Genomic DNA, 25,728 nt, shown 5'->3' on the forward strand with positions numbered 1-25,728 from the left:
CTTCTTTGACTTACTTTTTTTATTTGCCAGCAAATGTTGTATTTTTACATCGCTGCAATTATTTGAAATTGTTCACGATCACAACGTGTCGTATACCTGCATTTGTAAAAGAGTATTTCCACATTGTGGCACTTTTACTTTAAGTAAAACATTTGAGTAGCCTACTTTGTCCCACCACTGTGCAAGATAGATCCCCACCAGGCCCAGGGGCGTCACACCAAATTCTGGGCCCTGGGTACAAGGATTCACTGCGGGCCCCCCCTCGCAGCGCGGCACCGAGTGCCGCGCTGCGAGCTTGTAGATCTGCTATTTTTGAAAAATCGTGAAAATGTGTGCAAGAAACTTATGTTTCTATGTCAGTGGTGCTCAAACGTTTTCATGTGAAGGACCCCCAAGATGATATGTATTTGGCCACAGCTAGACCCCCCATCTCAAAACATTTAGTTCCAGGGACCCCTCCCCGGAAGCCGAAATTTGAGTTACAAATGTTTGCTTAAAAAATACATATTCAAAGATTTGCACACATTTTTACGACTTTTCAAAAATAGCAGATCTACAAGCTCGCAGCGCGGCACTCGGTGCCGCGCTGTGAGCTTGTATATCTGCTATTTTTCAATAGCTAAAGTTACTATAGGGCCCCTCCACCTTGGGCCCTGGTAACTCGGTCCCACTTTCCTACCCCTTGTGACGCCCCTGCTCTTACCCTTTGAGAAACAAACTCTCATGAAAAGAGCAGTGAGGAGAAAGAGGGGAGGAGGGAGGTTGGGAGGGAGGGAGGGAGGGAGAGAGGGAGAGAGAAGATAGAAGAGTGTTGAAATGGGAAGTCTGAAAGACAAATTGTCTGCCCATGTTCCAGTTAGTTCACCATGATTTCACACTGGCTATGTGCAGTGCAGCTGGGCCGGGCCATACAGTATGACAGTGGTTTTCAACCTACGGTACAGACACATTCATGGCCACAGTAAAAACCCTGTGTGGATCCATTTGTAACTCTGACATGGACCCCTTTTGGTTACATCTGTACTAGGGATGGGACGATGTGAAAATGTCATGTCACGATTATTGTGACCAAAGAAATTGTGATTTACGATATTATCGTGATAATCAAAATATCCCCCCCAACATCCTGGGGCAGAACATTTGCCAAAAGAATTGCAGATCTACAAGCTCACAACAACGCGTCGCAACGCATCGAGATTTGGTAGAGAGTGAAAAAAAGAATGTAACAAGTATAGACATATGTTATTTCCAGGTCCGTTTTACCAATAGAGGGTATGCGCGTGACATCATCATCATACCCGGAAGTTATGCGGGAACGCCTATTGAGTGGCAAAAAAACTACTTTCTGGCCTTGACAGCCCACATCCAAACAGAAAAGTCCAATCTTATATTTACAATTTAGTAAGAGCCGCATCCCACTTCCACGCACTTCCACGCCTACTTTGCATTGACTTCAACTCAACTTCAACTCAACGGTAGGGAGAACGTACGGAAAAATACCGCCCATAGGATCAGGGGCGTCACTTGGGTATGGCAGGGGTATGCAGCTATATACCATACCCTGGGTCCAGGGGGTCCAGGGGGGAAGATAAAAGTAAAAGTTAGTTCTAAATATAAATCCATGAATATCTCTAAATATAAATCCATGAATGTCTCTTTCCATGAATGTCTCTTTGTCTATCTGTTGTCCAGGGGGTCCAGGGGGGAAGATAAAAGTTAGTTCTAAATATAAATCCATGAATGTCTCTAAATATAAATTAAGATAAAAGTTAGTTCTAAACCATGACTGCTGTCTTGCACGCGCGCACCAGTCATGTTGCCATACCTTAGCTTTTTCTGAACTGACGCCACTGGCTAGGACCCCGCAACACTTCCAGAGGGAGAGTTACAGCAGAGTCCCACAACAAGGAGAGCATCAACACCTATTTTTTTCTCCAGTGACAATGACGACCATCAGCCCCACTACAGCACAAAAAGGTACTGGCAATTTCTTTCTGTACAAAAAGCGCGACCACCCTACGGCCGTATCTGCTCTCTAACATGTACTCGAGTAAAATGTACTCGAGTAAAAGCACAAAAGTATAAAAGCACGCTGCGACGTTGGCGTCCCTGTCTCTCCCCTCCCTCTCTCTCCCCTCTCTCTCTACATCGTCTCTCTCTCCCTATTTTCTCTCTTGCAAACGCGCGCGCGCGTGTGTGTGTGTTTTGTGCTCACTTTGACTTTTACATCTTTGCATTTCTTTGCATATAACTCATCGCCGTCGTCGTGCCACTCTCTCCCCCTCCCCCCCTCTCCCCTCTCTCTCTCCCTCCCTCCTGTGTGTGTGGGACTGTGTGTGTGTGGCAATGTTGTGTATTGTAACTGCGTCTTCTATTGCAAACAGTGCTAAACTCTTCAATCAATCAATCAGTCTATACAATAACGTGAACTCCAGAAGTGAGCGGCGGCGCAGCCGCCGCGAATTTCTAGTCTGATTACATTAAACAACATTGAACAATGTTAAACACACTTTGCCACTCGACTTGCCACTCGATTTGCCATTCACTTTATGCATGCCATGGGCATACCCTCGATTATAGAGGGTATAAATGGTACCGGATATGCAGCTCGTCTAATAAAATGTGAATTGGTCCCAGTGCATGACGGAGGGTAATTTCACGGAAAACTTAAATCTCCACGATACGATTATTGTGAGTGTTTTTTATCACGATAAACGATAATAGCGATTATCGTCCCATCCCTAATCTCAGAGGCACAGCTCTGTATCTCTGCAGCTAGTGTTCTCTGCAGCGTGGTAGGAGGGAACCAGCAGGTGACGATCAAAAAGTAGTGTCAGGATAATAATAAGCATGTGTTTTGAAATTATGAACCTCTCTCACAAGTGTTGCATTGTGGGCTGGCATACGCCGTCAGGTGCGAGCGCTGATTACATAAAGGTGTACATCACCCTCCTTTAATCACACATCAAAGGCTCATCGTTGTCACATAGACGGGCGGCCTCACCCACCCCATCCTGTGCACATCAAAGAAAATCTTCTCTCTCTCTCTCTCTCACACACACACACACACACACACACACACACACACACACACACACACACACACACACACACACACACACACACACACACACACACACACACACACACACACACACACACACACACACACACACACACACACGCGCGCGCGCGCGCGCTCGTGCGTGCGTGCTCATGCACACACAGGGGCGTCACAAGGGGGGGAAAAGTGGGACTGAGTTACTAGGGCCCAAGGTGGAGGGGCCTTAAATATATACTATTGAAAAATATCAGATACAAGCTCACAGCGCAGCACTGCAAGCTTGTAGATCTGCTATTTTTGAAAAGTCTTTGAATATATGTATTTTTTAAGCGAACATTTGTAACTCAAATTTTGCTTCTGGGGGGTCCCTGGAGCTAAATATTTTCAGATAGGGGTCCGTGGCCAAATACATATCATTATGGGGGTCCTTCACATGAGCTCCACTAACATAGAAACTTTTTTTTTTCAAAAATAGCAGATCTACAAGCTCGCAGCGCGGCACTCGGTGCCGCGCTGTGAGCTTGTATATCTTCTATTTTTCAATTGTTAAAACACGGGGGCCCCACAGTGAATCCTTGTACCCAGGGCCCAGAATTTGGTGCGACACCCCTGGTGCACACATCACGTACACTGACAGGCATAGGCACACAACCCAAGAGGCTGTGTGTGTATAAGTGTGTATCAACCGGTGCGAGAATCCTTCGACAAGGTAAAGTGATATCAACAGCTCCAGAACGCCATCCGTAGGGCGCGCGAGTACCGAGATGAAAGCGAGAGATTTTTCTTCCCCCCAACAAGTCTTAACGGCTTTGTTCTAAAGAGTTCCTCCGCCGGTGGTGATTTATCTGTTGGAATGCGGAGGGAATCACAGCCTGCATATTAAACAGCGTGGCAGGGGCGAGTTGGGGGGGGGGGGAGTTCTCGAGGACAGACATGTTTTTTGGGAGGGAGGGGGAAGAGGGGGGTAAGGGCATTAAATGTTCCTGTAAAGTTGCTGAGGGGACAGGCGGGGCTGTGTGTTCCACCGGCCGTGTCCGCATGCTGACAGCTTTACGCCTGCGGTGCTACTCTTTAACTGCTGCCTTGGATAAACCCAAAGCCACCTACTCTACCCTGCATGCTGAGTTTTACACCCGTAGACCTGGAGCAAAGCCCTGCCTGGGGGCCCAAAAAAAAACCCTACGTCAGGGGTCTTCAACGTTTTCAGGCCAAGGACCCCTTAGTTAAGAGAGAGATGAACCTGTTCATATATTCCATATAGTTTCACTGTTTGACAGCACAATCATCAGTGTATTTTGGATTCACTTCAATTTGTGTTTTCAGATATTTAACCACTTGAACCGTCAATACTTAATTAATAAACTCAACCTTTCACTCTGTACTTAGTCTGCTCTTTTCCCCCTCTACACCAAAGCTATTTGACGAAAATAGCCGATCTACAAGCTCACAACGCCTCGCGCTGCAAGGCGTCCATTAATAAATGCCACAATTTAGTGAAGCAAAACATTTAAACGTTTATAAAACAGTAGTGCAACATCAACTTAAAATCTAAACAATAAAAATTAACAAGAATTGTTTTGTGTAAAATCAGCCATCAGCGCTATGATAAATAACATCAGATTATAGAGGCCTATGGTGCTGTTAAGTCTGACATCATTTTGTAGGCAGAGGAGAACTTTTTACTATTTTTACTATTTACTAATTTTTCTTCTCTTTGTTGTTGAAAGGAAAGTGGTAGAATTATACTTTAGTCGTTATTTTTGTCACGGATCTGTTGAAATAGCGAGGGACAGATCTTGATAATAAATCTGCTTGGAGGTCTGACTACAAAATGATGTCACGGCTTAAAAGCCCCATATTTTTTTCAATCTTTTACTAATCAAAAAAGGAACCGTTTTGGACATAGAGGGTTTCCACCCTGTCGACAGCCAAAGGTGTTGAACCTCAACAGGTGTTCTGTTCCCAGGGCTTCTTCCCCTAATGGCCCAGCCAAACCCTCTGAGGGCTGACAACAGGACCTCAGATGGTCACACTGGTTAAGTTCATTGACCTCTTGGCCTCGCCGGCTCCTGCTAACCCCAGTTAAAAAGCCACAGAGCCTCTCTTTCTTAAGTCCGCCTGTCAGGTCTTAATCACAGAGGAGGGGACGTCCATGCTCTGGTGTGGAGCTTAGGGTCAAACACCCCCCCCCCCCCCCCCCCCACACACACACACACACACCCACACACGCCTGAGAACAGGCAGCGACTGAATCGGTTGTTCTCAAACTTAAAAATAATAATAATAAAGGAGTAGCCAAATAATAATAAAGGAGTAGCCAAACCCAAAATGTATTTTTAGGTATAGTTTTGTCTGTCCCGTGTCCCGTGCATGTCCAGTCCAATTGAGGATTGGTCAAGCTTCACATGACAATTTGTTTCTCCAGACAAAATCATTCATTCATTCAGAACAAATAGAATCTAAAAATATAGAACTAAAGCACATAGAAAGTATAGATCAAGAACACAGAATGTATAGATCTAGAACACAGATTTCATAGCTCTAGAACACATAGAATAAAAATTCACCGCTTCACTTCGAACCGACAAAAACAAAAAAATATCTATGAATTCAAGTCTCCATGCATATAGTTGACAGAAAAAAAAGTCATTTTGGGGGTGAACTACTCCTTTAAGGACCCCTGGGGGTACCCGGGACCTCACTTTGGGAAGCACTGATGTGCGATATGAGCAGGTTGATGCGGTCTGTGGTCACGGTTTATTCTTGTCCTGCACAAACACACTGTGGCGATGCATGATGAACTACTGTATATCCAAACAGATATTTACCTACTGTATGCCAGCGAGCAATTTCCCATCAAGGAAGTGTGACTGTTAGCTCGGCGCTCTCTCTGTAGTCATCCACCAAAACCCACTTCCTGCGTCCGTTACTCCCCAATCTGTCCCACGTTGGCGCGGCCCCAGGCGAGGGAGAGAGGTGCCGGACAGAGGACACAGTGGCCAGATCCACAGGGGCGTCACAACGGCGGTGAAAGTGGGACTGAGTTACTAGGGCCCAAGGTGAACGGGCCTTAATTATTTAGCTATTGAGAAATAGCAGATATACAAGCTCACAGCGTGGTACTCTGTGCCGTGCTGCAAGCTTGTAGATCTGCTATTTTTCAAAAGGCGTGAAAATGTGTTAAAATCTTTGAATATTATGTACTTTTTAAGCGAACATTTTTAACTCAAATTTCGGGGGTCCCTGGAACCAAATATTTTGAGATGGAGGTCCATGGCCGAATACATATAATTTTGGGGGTCCTTCATATAAAAAATATTTGAGCACCACTGACCTAGACTCCGCACCAATTTTCACGATTTTTGAAAAATAGCAGATCTACAAGCTCGCAGCGCGGCACTCGGTGCCGCGCTGTGAGCTTGTAAATCTGGTATTTTTCAATAGTTAAAGCACAAAATGTGAGTGAATCCTTGTGCCCAGGGCCCAGCATTTGGTGTGACACCCCTGCAGGTCCAACCCCAGCCAACCGGGCTTTGATGACAGTATCAAGTGTTTATAAGTATAGCCCTCCATGTTTGCGATGGTCCCGCTGGAGTGTGGCACAGGGAGGCCATTCTGTAGCCCGCAAGGTGTTAATTTTACACATGTGAAGTAGTGCCTTTTAAAAAAGCTGAACGCGGCCGCAAAGCGTGGATCGGAAAGTAAGCACACACCGACCAGAAGACAAATATACAAGTGCAAAGAGTCAGTGTTTGAAAAGGCCAGCTGATATCATACATACAGGATGTATACTGTACTTGTATACATACACTGCAAAAAAACCTACTCTAAATATAAGAAAAAAAATATGTTTTTGAGTATAAATCAACTAAAAACAAGTAAGATTATCTGCCAGTGGGGTAAGAAAATTTTTCCCGGTAAGATTTCTTGAAATAAGAAAATATATCAAGGCTTTAGGGAAGTCAGGGATTCTTAAAATAAGTTCATTAAACCCCATTCCAAGTAATTAATTAAGTCATATAAACTCAGAATTAGTTGGCAAACCTCTTCAAATAGGTTTTTCAGACTCATTCCAAGCAATATATTCAAGTCAAATAGACTCATAACTACCCGTTTAAGTCATAGAAACTCAAAATTAGTTGCCAAACTTCTTCAAATAAGATTTTCAGACTCATTCCAAGCACTAAATGTAAGTTAAATAAACTCGTAACTAGTCATTTAAGTCATAGAAACCCAAAATTAGTTGGCAAACCTCTTCAAATAAGTTGTTCAGACTCATTCCAAGCACTATATTTAAGTCAAAAAGACTGATAACTAGCCATTAAAGGTCTTGAAATCGGTGGTAAAATCCCCTTTCAAGCACAATACCAAGTCAAAGAGACTAATAACTAGCCATTAAAGGAGTAGTTCACCTCAAAATGAATTTTCTATTCGGGTCCCCATCCGGAATCAATGGGGTAAATTTACAATAATCGGATTTTGTCTTAGGAATGCAACAAATACAAACAAATATATTCTTGAACTCAAGTCTCCATGGCGTGAGTAAACAAAAGAAGAAAAGTCATTTTGGGGGTGAACTACTCCTTTAAAGGTCTTGAAATTTAAGTGTTAATCCCCTTCCAAAATACCCCAAAGCTACTCAAATAAGCGGTAAAAAGCAAATCCTGAAATGTAGTAAATAAATGAAGGCATAATGAATGTTCTCAAAATTTATTATAAAACAATTAAGTGTGAGAGTGTTACAGTAAATTGTTTACAGTAGTACATTTTTGAGTAAACACTGAGTGAATAGATTTACTAAGCACTTTTATTTCTGTCTCAGTTGAATTTACTATAGGGATAATCAAGGCACCCTGTTTCCTTCCAGCTCACCACGACCAAAGAAGCTGGGTATGTGTTTACTTTTCAGTAAACACATACTAAGCACTTATTTTTGTTGAATTTGCCATAGTCAGGGCACTCCCAGCACTTGACAATAAAGAGACCCAAACCAAACCAGAGATCAGTGTCACAATGTCTTTCTGTCCATCCGCCATGCATGCTGACACTACACCACCACAAGAGCCAGATGCTGAAACATGCCAGAAGTTGGAGATGACTGACGTCATTAAGACACCATGTACAGTGCAGCCACATCCAGCCTGAATCAGATCTGGGCCACATCCAGACTGGAATCCGATCGGTTTTAATGGTCACGTGTTGTTAATACAGATGAGATTCCAATCTGGATGTGGCCCAGATCTGATTCAGGCTGGATTTAAATTGGCTGACAACTGAATTTGCCAGAGTCAGGGCACTCCAAGCACTTGACAATAAAGTGCTCTTTACATTGTCATTACAGTATTACAGTGCTTACAGAGCAATTCAATTTTTAAACTTTGAATGGCTGCCAAGTCACTGAAGTCAGCCCGCATTTGGAGATGGCTGACGACCGACACTAAACAGTGCCCACATCAGATACTCCCACATGCGGAAACAGTTAACAAATTTAGAGATGACCGACATGACAGACGGACGGACAGAACATCTTAAGAGTATGTTCTGATCCTGGATAGGCCTAAATTTGGAGATTGCTGACTTAACACTGTAGATACGTACACTATAGAGATTACTACTTACAGAGCTTTCACATAAAACCACCAAAGCTTTAACAACATAAGGTACCAGAGCTTTAACATAATAGCGGCACTTTAACTAGCAAAAATAAAACTGCCAGAGCTTTTAACAACAAAAGGTACCAGAGCTTTAACATAATAGCAGCACTTTAACTTTACAAAAAATACAGGAGATCTTTGACACCCCCACAGTGAGAAATACAGTCACTAGCATGATTGCGATACTGCAAGCCAGTGAACATGGACAGAAGCACTGCTACCCGAAGAAACAAGGGCCAACACCTAAGCGAGGCGTCCCCAAGAAGAGACGTCGCCTCAACCTTTCTCCCAGTGATGACGAATCCAGTGGCTCAACCATCATTTTGTCCCAAACCACTGAGACCTCTGGGGATTTTGGGGAGCCCAGCACCAGATGATGGACCTGATGGCCCTGTTGCATGCAAGTAGATTTGGCTATAGGCTAAGCCTTTTTACACCAGGTACCACCTCAGAAAATGTTTTTCCAAGTACCATCATAATAACTGATGTTAATATAGGTGTGTAGCACAGTTAAAACACAAATTCATTCATTTAAGGAGTTCTCTTTTTTTAAATATATTTCCAAGCTAATAATTTCACCAGGTCATTGGACAGATGCATCCACTAGGCCTGTGAACTGATGATATCTTCAATGTTGTCATGCTAATTTAAGCACAGAGCCTATTTCAGCCTATTGCTTGATCAGAATAGCAACCTGTAGTATAATGTAAATATTTCACTCTGCTTCTATGATTTCTTTTTTGGGAGACTCCAAACCTATAACCATGATTTGTGTATTGTGTTCTCGATTTTAGCGGAGGAGAGTCAACTAGTGGAGGTTGACTGTCGAAGACAGCCGTGAAGCACAGGCCAGGCATTACAAGACGCTTCAGGAATTGCTAAAAAGGCCTAAACCAAACCAGAGTGACGTGGCACAACTGCTGGAGCTCGATGCCAGGAGGGCCTTCATAGACAGCGATGAAACACTGAACAAGGAAGACAGGCCTGCAAAGATCCTTAAAGCATATCCTTGCTTCAAGGATCTTAAACATGCAAGTGAAGTGATAGGTTTACATTATACTACAGGTTGTTATTTTGATCATGCAATAGGCTGCAATAGGGGCTCTGTGCTTAAATTGGCATGACAACATTGAAGATTTCATCAGTTCACAGGCTTATAATTTGAGCGGGTCAAATTATTGGCTTAGAAATATATCTAAAAACAATAACTCCTTGAATGAATGGATTTGTGTGTTAACTTGACATTACAGCACCTGGTATTGTACTTTACAAGCACCTCTACTTTACATCAACAAATAAAATAAATAAAAACAAATAAAAAATACAGCATCCGTTATTGCACTTCACTAGCACCTCACTACTTCCCATCAACAAAAGTCTTCCACTCTGCCAAGGCTTTTTGTAGGATGGAGTGGTGTCACGGTCATGTATGTCATCACATAATATTTCTGTCTGCACGACAGACAGGAGTGTAGCCACGCACTTGGGGTACGTGAGATGGAAGGTGTAGTAATAGCCAAGTAAATAGATCAGACCGTCAATCAGCTGCTCCTCTGGAAAGATGGTGATGGGAGTGTTCCCCACAGCAACCAAACAGCGGGGCCTATCCAGGATCAGGACGGGGCTCTGGAGGGGTCTCTTCTGGTGGTAGAGATTTGGGTCTTCAGATGGCTACAGCAAAACAAAGAAAAACAATATAGAAATGATTTCAGTAAACATAAATGGGCAACTGGCAAACCGACTTGTCACTTAATAACAGAAAACCGATATAGTATTGATTTCAGTATTTTTTTAAGTCCAATGTATTTGTAGTTAAGTTCATTTAAGTTAATAAACCTTGCATAAATGCATTAGAAAATACACTTCAGAATTCCAATAAAAATAAAAAAGAATAGCAGATATACAAGCATAAAACATACCACACGGACATGTTTTGAGCTTGTAGATCAGCTATTTTGTCTATTTGGTGTGACACTCCTACCTCAAGGATGTGGAGCAACGCTTCACTGGGTCCTCCCAGCTTCTTTGGTGGTGGGGAGCTGGAGGGAAACAGGGTGCCTTGATTCTCCCTACAGCAAATTCAACTGAGACAAAAATAAAAGTGCTTAGTAAATCTATTCACTCAGTGTTGTTTACTCAAAAATGTACTACTGTAAACAATTAAGGCGTTTAGCTGACGCTCTTAATCCAGAGCGACATACATTAAGCAAGGTCAATACATCAAACTCATTGTAATCTAAGAAAAAACTAAAGTAAACAAAAATGCAATCTAACTTATAGTTAAGGTTAAAGAGCAGGTGCTATGGGCTATGATGGAGTCTGAAGAGGTGAGTCTTCAGACCACGGCAGAACCTAGAGAGTGGGTCTGTAGTTCTAAGAGCAACAGGAAGATATTACACATTTTGGGTGCCAGAAGGGCGACTTGTCTAGGACGAGTGGATGAGAGCAAAATCACTTACCTCCATCCAAAGGAAGCTGTGCTTGCCTTGTTCCAGGCAGCGTAGAACTGGACCTGGCAGCAGAAGCTATCCCACCTCTTCTTGGCCTCAGTGAAGTTAGGGTTATCCTTTGCCAAGATCCGACGTAGCTCATCTTTAACCTAGAAAAAAAGTTAAAAAAAAACAACAAAAAAAACATTGAAACAACTGCTGTATGTAGAGGTAAAAGCAAAAAGAAATCCCAAGACTGAAATGTATTTTTGGACCCATGTCCCAATATGATTTGTCGTGTCGTGTGATTTTAATTGTAGCTTGTAGATCTTTTTTTTTTTTTTCAAAGTTACATAATTATCTACCGTGGGGGAGGCTCTCTCCAATCCGACATGTCGCCACTCCGAAATTGGCTTCTTATTGTCGGAGTGGCAACACTCCCATGGGGGTTCAGGTTAGGGTTAGAGATAGGGTTAGTGTCGGAATGGAGACATGTCGGAAAGGAGACATGTCGGAGTGGTGGGATGTACTCCTACCGTGGGAGTGGAGAGAAGGAAGACGTTCTGGATCCAACAGGGCCAGATTTGTCTTGTGGATTCTCATTCTAAGTAAAGCAGATAAAACATTTACAAAGTGGTAAATAACTGACCCAATTTAAAACTCTGTCACTGATATTTGCCAAACAATGCAGTTATAATACCTCTGGGTGAATTGGAGCCCACAAGCGCTTTCTGTGGCCAAAGTCAGCCTGGCCTGGAAAAACCTCCATCAAATCCTCTTGGGTGAGGGTGCGTAGCATGTCTGCTTCTAATGTAAAGCAAAATGAACACATCAATAATATAATAACTATTAATTTACGGAATGTATGTCCATCTCTGTCTGCACTGAAACTAAACAGTGTCGTCACCATGGTAACAGCTGCATGATGAAACAATGTCCAAATATGGGCATTGACATGACACTGATATGTCTGGGTTCTCCACCATTAATTCTGAGACTCCTACACCCCTACATTTAATCAATCCCCCATATACTGTGCAAATCCCCAGGGGACTAGTTTATACCTAGTTTTGTGTTGTTTCAATACAGTATTTATCAATTTCTATTTTTATTTTTTTTGCTTAACTTCTTAGGCTTTTCTACCATTTTGAACAATATTTTTACCACTTTGAACAATATGTTTTTAAATACTTCAAATGGATAGCTACATTGACACATTGTGAGCTTGTAGATCAGCTATTTGAACCATTTAAAATGCTTTTCAAAATAGTAAAAAAAATATCCACCATGGTTTAAGTTACAATGGGATTGAATAGGAAGGGGCGTGTCTGATCAAATGAATATCAATATGTAAATAGGTGTAACTCAGAGTGAGGAGAACCTAAGTGAGTAGACCCTCATTGGCTTCTTTTTGACCATACTGTTATGGGGGTCCTAGAAATTAAAAAAAGTTGAGAAACACTTCACTATATTGAACAGAGCCTTCGATGTCATGCTCTGCATACTATGTTGAACAACTTGAAAACAGTCTGGGGTGTTCACAAAAGCATGGGTCGACAACAATTACCCACATTTGTTTATGAAAGTAAAATATCCTTTTAAGGTGGTCGCCAGCTAAATGGTCCAACATTGGCCAAGATGAAAGTAGCCAATCCACAAGCTTCAACTAAATGTAATGCCTCAAATCCTACAATTATAAGTGCTTTTTGGGGTGGGGGTCCTCAAATGTACCCGCAAGGGTCACATTTAGGTCTGTCATGCATTAATTTAATCAGCTGAATATCAACATACCTTGTAAAATGGATAGTGTGGTAGTTTCCAGCTTAACCATGATGCAGTACATGTTGTCACATATTGTACCTGGCAGACAGGGAGGGGGGGGTGAATTCACTGAAATGCTATGGCATCATTTAAAATGATCACATCAGGAGGGACCAATTGCAACTCTGACAACTTTACTGTTCTGTTATTCATCGTAAAAATAAAACGTTTTTTTATCATCATTGTTCTTTTATTGTTGTAGGTTAACCTGAAATCATAATAAACAGGCCCTCCACTTTGCATGATAACGTGGCAAAAGCCCTAATTTATAAAAATGAACCATACACAAGTTCAAAACACGGTGCAATTGCATGTTTAAGTACTTAGCAGCACGACGGTGCTGAACATAGCAGATCTAAAAGCTCTCCGTGCATAGCGTGGTCGGCTTTGTGAGCTTGTATAACACTGCAAGATCTGTTATTTTCAGCGTGCGACACCGTCGCCGTGCAAAATATAAATTAGGCTTTGTGGCTTGTGGCCTCGTCTTGTTGTTTTATGGCACTCAACATTCGTGTGCAAAGTAGAATATAATAGAATAATAGCTTACCGTGCGTGCGTTCGGTTCCACTCCAAGTCCACAGCTGTTAGCGTTAGCGGCATAGGTTAGCGGTTGGGAGTTTGAAGAAGAAGATGATGATGATGATGAAGTCAAGCGGATGTGACGTTTTCAAATAGCCTATCTACGTGCGCTTAACGTGCGCTTACGTGCTTACGTCATAAGCCCTGTGGAAATAAGCCTAACATAATACATTAAAATAATGCCCAGGCTATTACAAAAAGAAAATGTATTGTTTATTTATGTCATTTCTGAATTGCGTTATTTGCTCCATATGACATTGATGACGTAATTGCACTGAAAAATTACCATTAAAGGAGTAGTTCACCCCCAAAATGATTGATTACTCACACCATGGAGACTCTAATTCATGTATATATATATATATATATATATATATATATATATATATATATATATATATATAATAATTATTATTATTACCCATATATATATATATATATATATATATATATATATATATATATATATATATATATATATGGGTAATAATAATTATAATAATTATTATTATTACCCTTATCGCATTCCTAAGTCAATAATTTGATTATAATAAATGTAGGGGTAGGGGACCCAAAGACACTTTGGGTCCCCTACCGGAATCAATGGGGGCTTTAGGCTTTATTGGCTTAGGAATGTGACAAAAAAACAAAAAATACATTTCCATGAATTCACGTCTCCATGGGGTGAGTAATCAATAGAAAAAAAGTCATTTTGGGGGTGAACTACTCCTTTAAGAACCCAAAAGGAATGAGTGTGGTGTAATTAACCCGTTATGACTTGAGCCATACGACCTGGGCCTGATTCTACAAATGCCTTAGTTTTCAAACATTGTCATGCCAAGGTCCCCCAAAATGATGTATTTGAACACCACTTCGAGAGACATGTTATATTTAAAGGTTTGGCTGAGGTGGGATTTCTATATATTTGCTTTATTATTTACTTTATTCCATGTAATCTGATCTTGCCATTTGAAAGCCACTGTACTTAATTAAATGTGAATAAACGTGATGTTGAACAACATTTTTCATTCCAATATGTAGTGTGAAAATAGTTATTGTGAACTTCGGTCGCTGTTTCTCTGAAACCGTGCAGATCTTGTGACATCACTCTGACTCACTGACCAAGATGTAGGACTCCCCTTTTTGCCCTTATGCAGCATGGAGATCCCTGATATCATCAATATTAAGCCCATATCTGGCAACGCCCATGTATCCATATATGGAAATCCCTGATGTCATCAATATTAAGCCCATATCTGGCAAAGCCCATGGACATATCCATATATGGAGATCCCTGATGTCATCAATATTAAGCCCATATCTGGCAAAGCCCATGGACATATCCATATATGCCATATATGGTGTCATCAATATTAACCCCATATCTGGGAATGCCCATATTGTAGTCATTGTATTTCCATATGACCTAATCAAACACTGAGATCCATACATAAAGACAATAGGGTATTTTACTAGTTTGGTACTTAAAATAAGTACTCAGAGCTACTCATTTTCTTAAAAGTGACACTGTGGATTCAACCTTTGTCTCAGAGGGTAATTTTTACTTGATGTAAATGTGAAATATTATAATTTAAGATCTAATATCATGGTAAGAAAAAAAAGAAATATTTTCTTAAAACAAAAATCATCATCTTGTACAATTTTATCTTCTTTAGAATATAATTTTTAAAACTAGACCAATAAGAATTTATGGCTAGATATACGATTGCAAATCTTGCTTAGTTCATTCATTTTTGCAGTGTACAGCTGCTGTGTATGGATGCTGCATGGGCTACTTATAGTTTGCAGAGATACTGTATAACCTTTTCCATATTGCTGCATATCTGCTATTTCTGAATAGCCAAACTATAAATGGATAAAGTGATTAAAATTATTGTGATGCTCATGCATTGAAGGAAGCACGAGGTCAGTCCGTTGTCTCCCCAGGCGCGGCAGAGGGAGAGCAGAGCCCAGGATTACATAGGCAATTGGCACTGGGTGAAAAATGGGTTGCAAAATCGTGGGATAAAAATTATATAAAAAAAATATATATATATTGTGATGCTGTTAACTTCTCTAGACTATACATTGTTATGGAAAATGTCACAAAAAAAAACAAAACAAAAAAAGTTTCTGGATGAATTGCTTTTTTGAGACGTTGACACAATAACGCCACCGTTTCAATAATGAAAGGCGTTTTATAAAAGTCAGCATATAGTCCTATTTAATTGGAGTTTCTTTCAATGTGGCCTGCAAATATCACGACCTTCAAGAAACAATTTACAAAGGGCCACGGCTGCCGTCTGCCTCGCATGGATCCATTAAAATGTGTAAGCTGCTTTTAACACGCAGTGTTGCAAAAGCCTTCCCTGAGACGCATAATAATGACCTCATTACTGGATATGAATGCTTGGGCATTGTGGGGGAGATTGGATGCAAAACACGTTTTTATTTTTTAAATGTTTTTATTCATGTATTTTCTATTTCCTCAGAGGATAACGAAAAGGTGCACGGAGGTGCGCAAGGCAGTGGAGAGTTTTCCGTCCCACCCTAATTTACAGTAGAGAATAAGACAGAATGAATAACAAGAAATAATGTGTTTGTAATTAGAAATAATATGTTTTCATTAGACAGAAACAAACACAGTTATGTACCTTAATTACCCCTACATTATGTTCTAATCATTTAACACGGATCTTGCAGGGTGCGCAACCTCTTTCATACTGTTTGTCCAGTTTGCGACAGAGCCAAATATCAATTGCTAGATATCTATAAATGCTCGGGAAGAAGAAATCGGCGAGCGCTATAATCACGGCCAGATCTTCTCGCAGGGCTTTTCACACAAAACGAGCAAAACCTCGGCGAGCAGCCCAATCTTGCGGCAGTCAGGCAGTGTGTTTCGAGCCCTTATTCGATTTCTAATTAGAACATAATGTAGGGATAATTAAGGTATAACTGTGTTTGTTTCTGTCTAATTAAAAACACATTATTTCTAATTACAAACACAATATTTCTTATTATGGCTTTATTCTGTCTCATTCTGTACTGTAAATTAGGGTGTCTATGTTATCACTGGGTAGAATGAATGTGTCTATTTCATTACCGTGTAGCATTAAAGTGTCTATAGTTGCGTTTCCATAAACGTATTTGAAAATAGGAAGCAAATTATCATAAATGCGCATTAAGACAAAGCGAATTTAGCCTGTTTCCATCTGCGGGTGTCATTCGAATTAGTGTAGCGTTCCCTACCTCCCTGCCCACCACTGGCCCCCACCGTTGTGCTTAGGGTCCTTGGTAAACGCCAGGTCGCAGAAGAGCGACACAAACAAACAACACATAAACAGAGACTGAACGTGATACTGAGACAGTTTGTATTGAACAAATCTTCGTTTTAAGTTCTGTTAGAGGTTGTCTTTGCAAAACAGTCTGTAAAGAGCTACAGCTGAGCTGGCACGTTGTGAAAACGGAGGAATTCTTTACACACAGAGTTCAGATGGTTTGTTTTGTGGGCTAATGCTAATACAATGGCCCAGAACGTCGTCATTTATTCGCATTTATTGGCTGACCCGTTTCCATTCACTAATGCGCATTTAGTTTTTTTGATAAAGCCTCAAAATCCACCTCCTACAAGCGAATAAATGTTTTTGCGAATTAAGAAAGTTTATTCAAATTTTGAAGTGTTTCCATAAAACTATTTAAGCGAACAAGGCTTAATGCGCATTAAGAGGCTTTATGGAAACGCCACTTATGTCATTACCGTGGGACATAAAACGTCATTTCCCTGTGTACGGTATACTCACTCTGAGCAAGCCACTGCTGGTTCAATGCAGAGCAGTCTTTTCCTCCCTTGGGCGCCGCTACAGATCTTCCTTTATTCATCGCTTTTCCGTCAGATAAACGATTGCCTCAGCTACAAGCCAGGATTACTGAGACATCCGTGAACGGCGAGCTCAGAGGATCGGAGGCCTGGAAGTGTGAAGACAGTAAAACAGCGTGGAAAAAAGCAGGAGAGCTGAGAAGGGAAAGAAACAACAACATAAGAATGCGAGTGCGTGCGTGCGTGCGTGCGTGCAGGGACGTGCAGAGAATGTTAGAGAGGCAGGGGCTGAAATTTCTGAAAGGGCCTTTTGGTGAAAATATCAAAAATAGCAGACCTCCAAGCTCACAATGCGCCGCGCGTTGTGAGCTTGGAGGTCGGCTATTTTCAGTTCTTGATACCACACTGAACTATAGCATAATCAAGTCAATACTGGAGATGTGCCGTAACAGATTTCTACACAGAGAGGGCAATTCATTAGATGCTGCATTCAAGTTCAGGAGAGTTTGGACAAGGCAATATGCTCTTGAATGCTGCCTTCAGGTATGGAAAGGAGAGCATTTTCATTTCTTTCACCATAGTGAAAAAACTGCATGTTTCTGGAGATCGAGGGCACTTTTTACATACGGATAAAAGGGCAGGGGCTCAAGCCCACTTTCATATCTATGTGTGCACAGTATGTGTGTGTGTGTGTGTGTGTGTGTGTGTGTGTGTGTGTGTGTGTGTGTGTGTGTGTGCGTGCGTGCGTGCGTGCGTGCGTGCGTGCGTGCGTGCGTGCGTGCGTGCGTGCGTGTGTGTTTGTGTGTGAAAGAGAGAGAGAAAGAATGAGAGAGAGTGAGTGTGTGTGTGTGAGTGAGTGAGTGAGTGACCGGCATGAATCAACACCGCCCTGGTGGGCACATCCACTAATCTCTGTGGGCCTAGTAGGCGATTACCCAGCGAGGAATAGGAAATTCAGGCGGGCTGCCTTACACCCTGCCTGCCGTAATCAAAACAACAATCGTAATCCTGGCAGCCTAATAGTGCTGAGATAGCATCGGAGGTGGCTGCTTTCAAACGATAGGGTCCTTCTGAGCCCGGGCATAAGCCCTCCGTATCAACATGGACATCAGCCAGAATGCGGGCAATGCAGCCACGCTAATTTTGTTTCACTTTGTTCCACCGCGACTTTCTCTGCCCCGTGTTTATTTTCCTTCCTAATACCCTCACTTTAAAGTGGGGCCGACACACAAGCTGCTTTTCCAACATAGGTTTCCTGTGTTTGGAAGTAGGTGGCTGGGTGTTGGGGGTTATGGGGGGGGGGGGGGGAGGGTTATATGAAAACAGACTGAGGGGTGAGAAGGTTACGTGGAGAGAGACTGGAAATTGTGGAACTGAGGTTGAAAGAAAGGTACATTGTATCCTGAGTGTCAATTTAACCACTTTCAACCTGGAGTCCCTATTCTATGGTGTGCCATAGTCAACATAAAGCTAATTACATTTAACAAGTTACATTTATTTGATTGCATTTTTCATATATATATGTGCAAAGAAGAAAAAAAACACTAATCTTTTCAGAAATATAAAAAATGGCACTTTACATCACATGAAGTGAAGCTTTATGAACTTGTTGATCTGCCATTGTGTGTCAAACCCTCATCTTGTCTCTTTGTGTGGAAATTACCCTGGATAATAGTGGCCTTGTGGCCCATGTTTATATGATAATAGTCCAGTGTAATTGTTACAAAGTGTGTATTTATTATGAAATAAAATGGATGGATCCCTTGTTAATTTAACTATTTTCGATCAACCTCTTACTATCATATGACTGTGAGGGACAACTATTAGAGTTAAATTGACACTGGTTCCTGCCTATGAATTTCACATTGCTGGCAAGCAACATCTGACTGGAAATCTCATGAACGTCACCCTTACAGATGTCTTGGCAGAAATTACGCAGCAAATCGTCTTTGTACTGTAACACGACTCCAAAGTTAGTCTATGGCATAGAAACCAAAAACCATGAACACACACACATTCTCCAGCTATCATCCTCCATCATATAGACCGTACAAACAAGATGTTATAACTCCTTAAACAAGTACACAACAGAGACATCAGCGGGTGAAAACCACAGCAACCATATCACAGAGCGGTCCTTAAGACATTATCGCCGCTTGATGAACAGATAGCCCAAAGATTACTGCACTGTCTGGCCTGTTAAAGGTGTTGAAGAGGGTGACGAGGTGTTCTTCAAGGGGGGAAAATGAATCCAACTTCTTGTGTGTAGCATGGTGTCTGAGGTGAGATACTTGATGCCATCAAACCCCTAAGCTGTGAAGGATAACAGGCTATCGTTAAAGGAGAAGTCCAGTTTAAATGGTGTTGTTGTCAATTTGTATCATTAAAGGAGAAGTCCAGTTTAAATGGTTTTGTTGTTAATTTGTCTCCAAAAAAACTTGTCCAGATGTTATTGTTATCAAAATTAGCATTATTGTACATTTTGGCCGACAAAACCACAGCCCACAAAACGGGAGCAGCGGGGCTTATGCAAATCCGCTTATTTGCATTGGTTTAAAATAATTTTGTCGGTACTTCTCTGCGGTTTATATACACAGTGATACGCTAACATGCATGTATAAATAACTCGAGGGGTCTGTTATTGTAAAACGGTACTCAAATTCGATTTTTTTGTGCTAACCTTTTAGGATAGGTGGTCTCCCTACTCTTCCATTGAGACATTTAGACCATAAAAACCTGCGTACCGAGGCTATTTAGACCCTGGTGTCGGCCGGGTAGAATAGCTATACTATTTGACAATATCAGTAAGTTATTTGAAGCAAAAGGCACACCAGATTGAACTAGAATGAACTGCCATCTTTATTGTAGTTTGGACATTGGTGCAGTTTGCTCTATCCGCCATGCTTTCTTGTGGTGGACACTTTAGTCAAAACATATATTTTTGCCAAAGACATACAAAATGAGTACACAAACAGATTAGAGCTAGCCCTGAATGACCACAGGTCTCTCTGACTCTGAGAGTGTACAAATGGGTTCCTTAAAAATAAAATTTGTGGACTCCTAATGTGCCCCTGTTTGGGAGACAATGGACATAAAACACACAGATTGTAGCTTTAAAAGGACTATCATGTTATCTTCCTACATTAAGGTTGGCTAAAAGGAGGGCAGCGTGGCGGCAGATTGTTTCCATAGCGACTATGATGACCATCAAACAAACCGAAACATGTCAATCATGTGTTATAGAGTCCCTTTAAAAAAATATATATATAATGAAGAGATAATTATGTATTTCCCCAAATGAATAAAGAATACATTTCTATAAATGGTGCATTTATATAGCGCTTTACATAGATTGTGCATTACATTCACACAGGAAAGGCACCAACCTGCACATCGGGAGCAGTTAGGGGTACAAGAGTCTTTCTCAATGACACTTTGACACTAACTCTGGGGTTGGGGGAGCCCAGGATCAAACTGGGAACCTCGAACTGGGAACCCCGCTTTCCCGGCCACTCTACCCCTGAGCCACTGCTGTCCAGTGGATGACAAACACATTTCTTGGGAAGTTGAAGTGCGGGCCAAGAGTGGTGACTAAACATGACACAAGTGGACATTGTGTAAGGAGATGAATACGTTACATCCACATCCGTCCACTGGTTGAGAGGCTGCAGTATAGACGGCTCTCTGTTGCGCGGCGCGGTTCGGTGCTTCAGTAGCCTTTCTTCCCCGCGGTCTGTCGAAGGTCAGCGCGGGGCAAACTCACACTCACAGCAGAACACATTGTTGACGGTCAGCGGTGGAAGGCTGGTCTCAGGTTTTCTTTTTTTTACTTTGGGAAAAAATAGCACCACCACAATGTAGAAATACGTTTTCACAAGTGAAAAGCCAAGACACTCAAACTTTTACTTGACATAAAATGTCAAACTGTTTGAGAAATAGCAGATATACAGAACAGCCAAAGTATGAGGTAATGGGTAGTAATAGGTTTTTGCGATATCCTAAATATGTAAAGATGCGTTGTGAGCTTGTAGATCGGCTATTTTCAAACATTGTGTAGGCTACTTTTACTTTTGGCACTTTAACTACATTTTGATGCCAACACTTTCAAACTTTTTCTCAAGTACATTTTGAATCACAGACTTTTACTTGTAAGGCTGAAGCCACACAAAAAGTACCTATGACAGTGGAATCCCCATTCCGCCAATACATTTCAATGGGAATGGAGCGGTTTCATGCCAGCAGAGGATATCTTCGTGCCGACTTTGCGTTTATGCTGGAGCAGATACATTCTCCGGTTTTTCCCCTCTTTCCAGTCGGGTGAGTCGAAGGTGGAATGGTGAGGGTTCTGGAAGTGACTGACACTGGCTTTGGGACAGAATGCGCTCTCTGCGTTTTTAGTCAGCCGTGCACAAAAATAGTTTATCCGCTGGCGACCATAAGGTTGTGTGGCTTCAGCCTAACATAATATTTCAATGTTGCAGTATTACTATATACTCTTACTTAAAGGGGCACTCCACCACCTATCTTCATATAATAGGTCCTCACTAATATTCATGATAAGACATCACAATTTTTTTCTACTCAGTTTGGGTCTCATAGGAGAGCTGTGGGTGGGTCAAATCCTTTTACCGGTGACATCATCAATGGGAAATGCAAGCTAATAGAAACTGCAGGCTTTCTATTCCTGAAAAGGTTGCAATGTTAAAGCGGAAGCCATTGTTCTCGTGATAATAAAAATCTTTTTTTTTTTTCAAAAATATTATTTATTTCTTTTTTGTCAAACGATGATGTCACCGGTAGAAGGATATGACAGCTCTCCTATGAGACCCAGACTGAATAGAAAAAATGTTTGCTATTTTATTATGAACATTAGTGAGGACCTATTATATGAAGACAGGTTGAAAAGTGGTGAACTACTCAGTAAAATATGTGAGTAAATCTTCCACCACTGGTAGTTAGTGTCCAAAAGAACACATTGCTGAGGCTGTGGATGGATTGATATCCATTGGCCATTCTCGTCTTCCAGTCCCCTCAGCCCCCCTGCCGCTTCCCCCTCCAACTTCCGTTGACTCGTCCAAATATTGTAGACGACAAAGCTGGATGACAGCTCCGCTTCTCTCTGTCTGTCTGTGCTCTATTGTTAACCTCAAGTCCTCCATAATAGAGCTGACAGAAAAGCAGCTGTGGAACTTCGTTTGTTTTTGTATTGTTTGTTATTTTTATTTATGTTGCTATGGACCAAGTGTCCTTAATAAAGTTTGATTGATTGATTGGAAATTGTGTGATATTTGTTTTGTCTGTATGTCTCTGCTGCCAAGCTGTCTTAGCAGTCACGTACATTTGTAGGCTATGAATGTTGCACATCATCAAATTAGTCAAAGTGTATAGCTTGCGGGACAAAAACGAATATATTTTAAAGATATTTTAAATGAACAGATGACATACAGACTCTATGGCATTCAGAGAGTGTGGAATAGTTTCCTGTCTGCTGAACGCATCCCCGTAAAAGTGTACCTTGGTGTTTTCACTCCTTGGTACAGAGGGCGGATGATGGAGACTGTGTAGGCAAGTGGTCTGTTTGCCTAAAAAGGATGGACTTAATTATGTTGTTATTTTTGGGAGGGTCATTTAAGCCCATGTCTTGATAACCCAGCAGGTAGAGTTGAGGTGGTTTGAAATGCAGCTGTGGCATGACGAGAAAGTAATGCCTCTGGAACCCGTATTTACGTCTAGGAAGAGGCTTAATATAATCGGATGGCTTTTCGGCCGGGATGAAAAACATTCCATTTTTCTTGTAATGTCAAAACACAGAAGAGGTTTTACGTTACGATCCATAACATCTGTAAGCAGAGCAGAACAGGAATCTATCCCTTCTTCTCTTCTCTTCTCTTCTCTTCTCTTCTCTTCTCTTCTCTTCTCTTCTCTTCTCTTCTCTTCTCTTCTGCTTCCTGAACCTGTTTCCATCTATGTCCATGTGTTGTGATATATGACCACCTGGGCCAGGCCACATCAGACCCAAAACAACCTCTGTGTTCCCACCAGTGAGCCTCAGTGTGGAACACAATACTAATAGAACTTGCAGCCTCTGGCATGGAATTGATCCAACACACTACAGTCATTGTACAGTCACTGCTCAGAAAGAGCTTTTTACCTGCGTCTGTTGGAGTACATAGATAAGTGTACTTAAAATATACTGTATTCAAGTATAGATTATAGGCTATGAGTATACCTTACCTCACCGCACTTTGTATTATCCCTGCCCAATTGCGTTGCATTCCCCCATTGCTGCTAAGAGGTTTTTAAAGAGGTTTAGAGTGGGTCTTTCCTGTACTTGTATCTTATATTCTTATACGTCATTACATTCCAGTAATACTTCTAATATTATCTTCTATATTGCACACAGTCTTGCATTAAGAGCAGATTATAGTGCATTATAAGTATGCTTATAACGCATTATAGACATGAGATGGTCATACTTTTGTCCCGAATAACAATAAACACATTCCACAATAGCAATGTATCTATCTCTCTCTCCCTCCTCTCTCCACTCCCCTCTCTCTCTCTTTCTCTCTCTCTGTAATGCTCACATTCTGTTTCAAGTTTTCGGCTCGTTCCACCAATTTAGCCGAGGAGAAACAAAGAAAGGATGACAACAACAGAGGACCAGAGCTGTTGAAGAGGTGCTGAAAGGGTTTTCTGAGGCCTGCTGGGGGAACCTGCTGACTGGGGGGTTTCCGGCTGCTCTCAACCACGTCTACAAGACGCGGGTGAAAACAGACACAGTCCTCCCAGGAATGTCATTACTGTGCAGAACCTGCTAATGCATCCTAAGCCGCTCCAAGGTATTAGTCAGCACCTATACCACCATGCGCACACACGTATGCACGTACACGCACACACAAACGCGTTCGCACGCGCGTGTGCGCACCGCCCGCACATGCACGCACACATACACCTTGTTCACATTGGGGTATAGAGGACGTTTCGATAAATCATTTAGCAAAGGAATGTCTGTGGAGGAAATATTAATTATGACTGCACTGCAGATTGATTTCAGATGGGACACCTTGTGTTGGATGAGAGCCCCCAATGACAGCAAACATTTTGGATCACATTGCCTCGGAGTGACGTTGGTGCAAGGTAATAGAAGAAAGGTGTCGTCCCTCGTGTGTGTGTGTGTGTGTGTGTGTGCGTGCGTGCGTGCGTGCGTGCGTGCGCGTGTGTGTGTGTTTGGATGAAATATGACCTCCCAAAAAAGACCCTGTTTTTGCATTCAACACACAATAAGGAAAGTAATGAGTTTTGCTATTAGTGTCATGACTCACATTAAAATATAGGCATTCAGAGACAGAAACCCGCCACAAAAGCACAAGCCTCACAGCAGGCAGCCCAGCTGGTTGCATCTGGTTTGATGGATAGGGTTGGCAGGAGTCCCCTCGCCGCATTCCTGTCCGGGACGCTGCACACGGTGCCGTGAATCTCTGTAAGACATGACAAGGCTCTGACAGCTTCTCCGTGGCATTCTGTACCTACTAGCCCTGCAATCATAATAAACAGAGAGCCATAGAACACACTGGGACCTGCTTAGGCGGCGGCTTAGGGCCCACTTTACCGCCTGAGCGCATGCCCAAACGAAAACCGGGCTATGGGATTATCCCCCGAAATTAAAAATGCCATTTACGGGGACATATAGTGAATGGGGATGCAGTGTGCATTAGGGCATTAACCAAAAAGTTGACAAGTCGACTCAGTCGACTTCGTTACACAAGTCGAAAAGAAAATATCCTTTGCACCAACTTTATCGTGTTGGATCCAACATTATATAGGAATTAGGATTATTATTATTCAATGATGCTTGTTGCAGTGGAATCTAACAACATTTTATTAAGGGAGAAAGGATCGCTTTAGGGTATTCTATGAAGTCCAGAGCTAAGTAATTTTCAAGGTTTTGTCCCCCGTTGACACCCCCCCCGGTCAATGTGATGACGTCATCACACAATAAAGTCGACTTCAACTCTCAGTCGAGTCGACTTGAAAAATCACTGGTCATTAATGCCCTATTGTGCATTTACAGTATAACTCACATTGAACCAGAACCTCATCTTATCCCTATACCAAAAAAAAATCCCGTCCGCCCCAAAAACATCAACAGCTTTCGGCTGACGGGAAGACAAGTTTGGCACGGATGAGATGAGACACTGGCTGGTCTTTGGCCAAGAACACGGAGGCTGCATGGGCGGAGAGGGAACGATTGGGAGATAACGCGAAGAGAGGTGCGTGTGATGGCGAGCCGGTATGGTCTGTAATCACCGCAGAAAAGACAAGACAGAAGAGAGAGGGAATGAGATAAGCTCACGACAGGAA

This window comes from Nannobrachium achirus (assembly GCF_963921795.1).
Source record: "Nannobrachium achirus genome assembly, chromosome: 4".
Lineage (NCBI taxonomy): Eukaryota > Metazoa > Chordata > Actinopteri > Myctophiformes > Myctophidae > Nannobrachium > Nannobrachium achirus.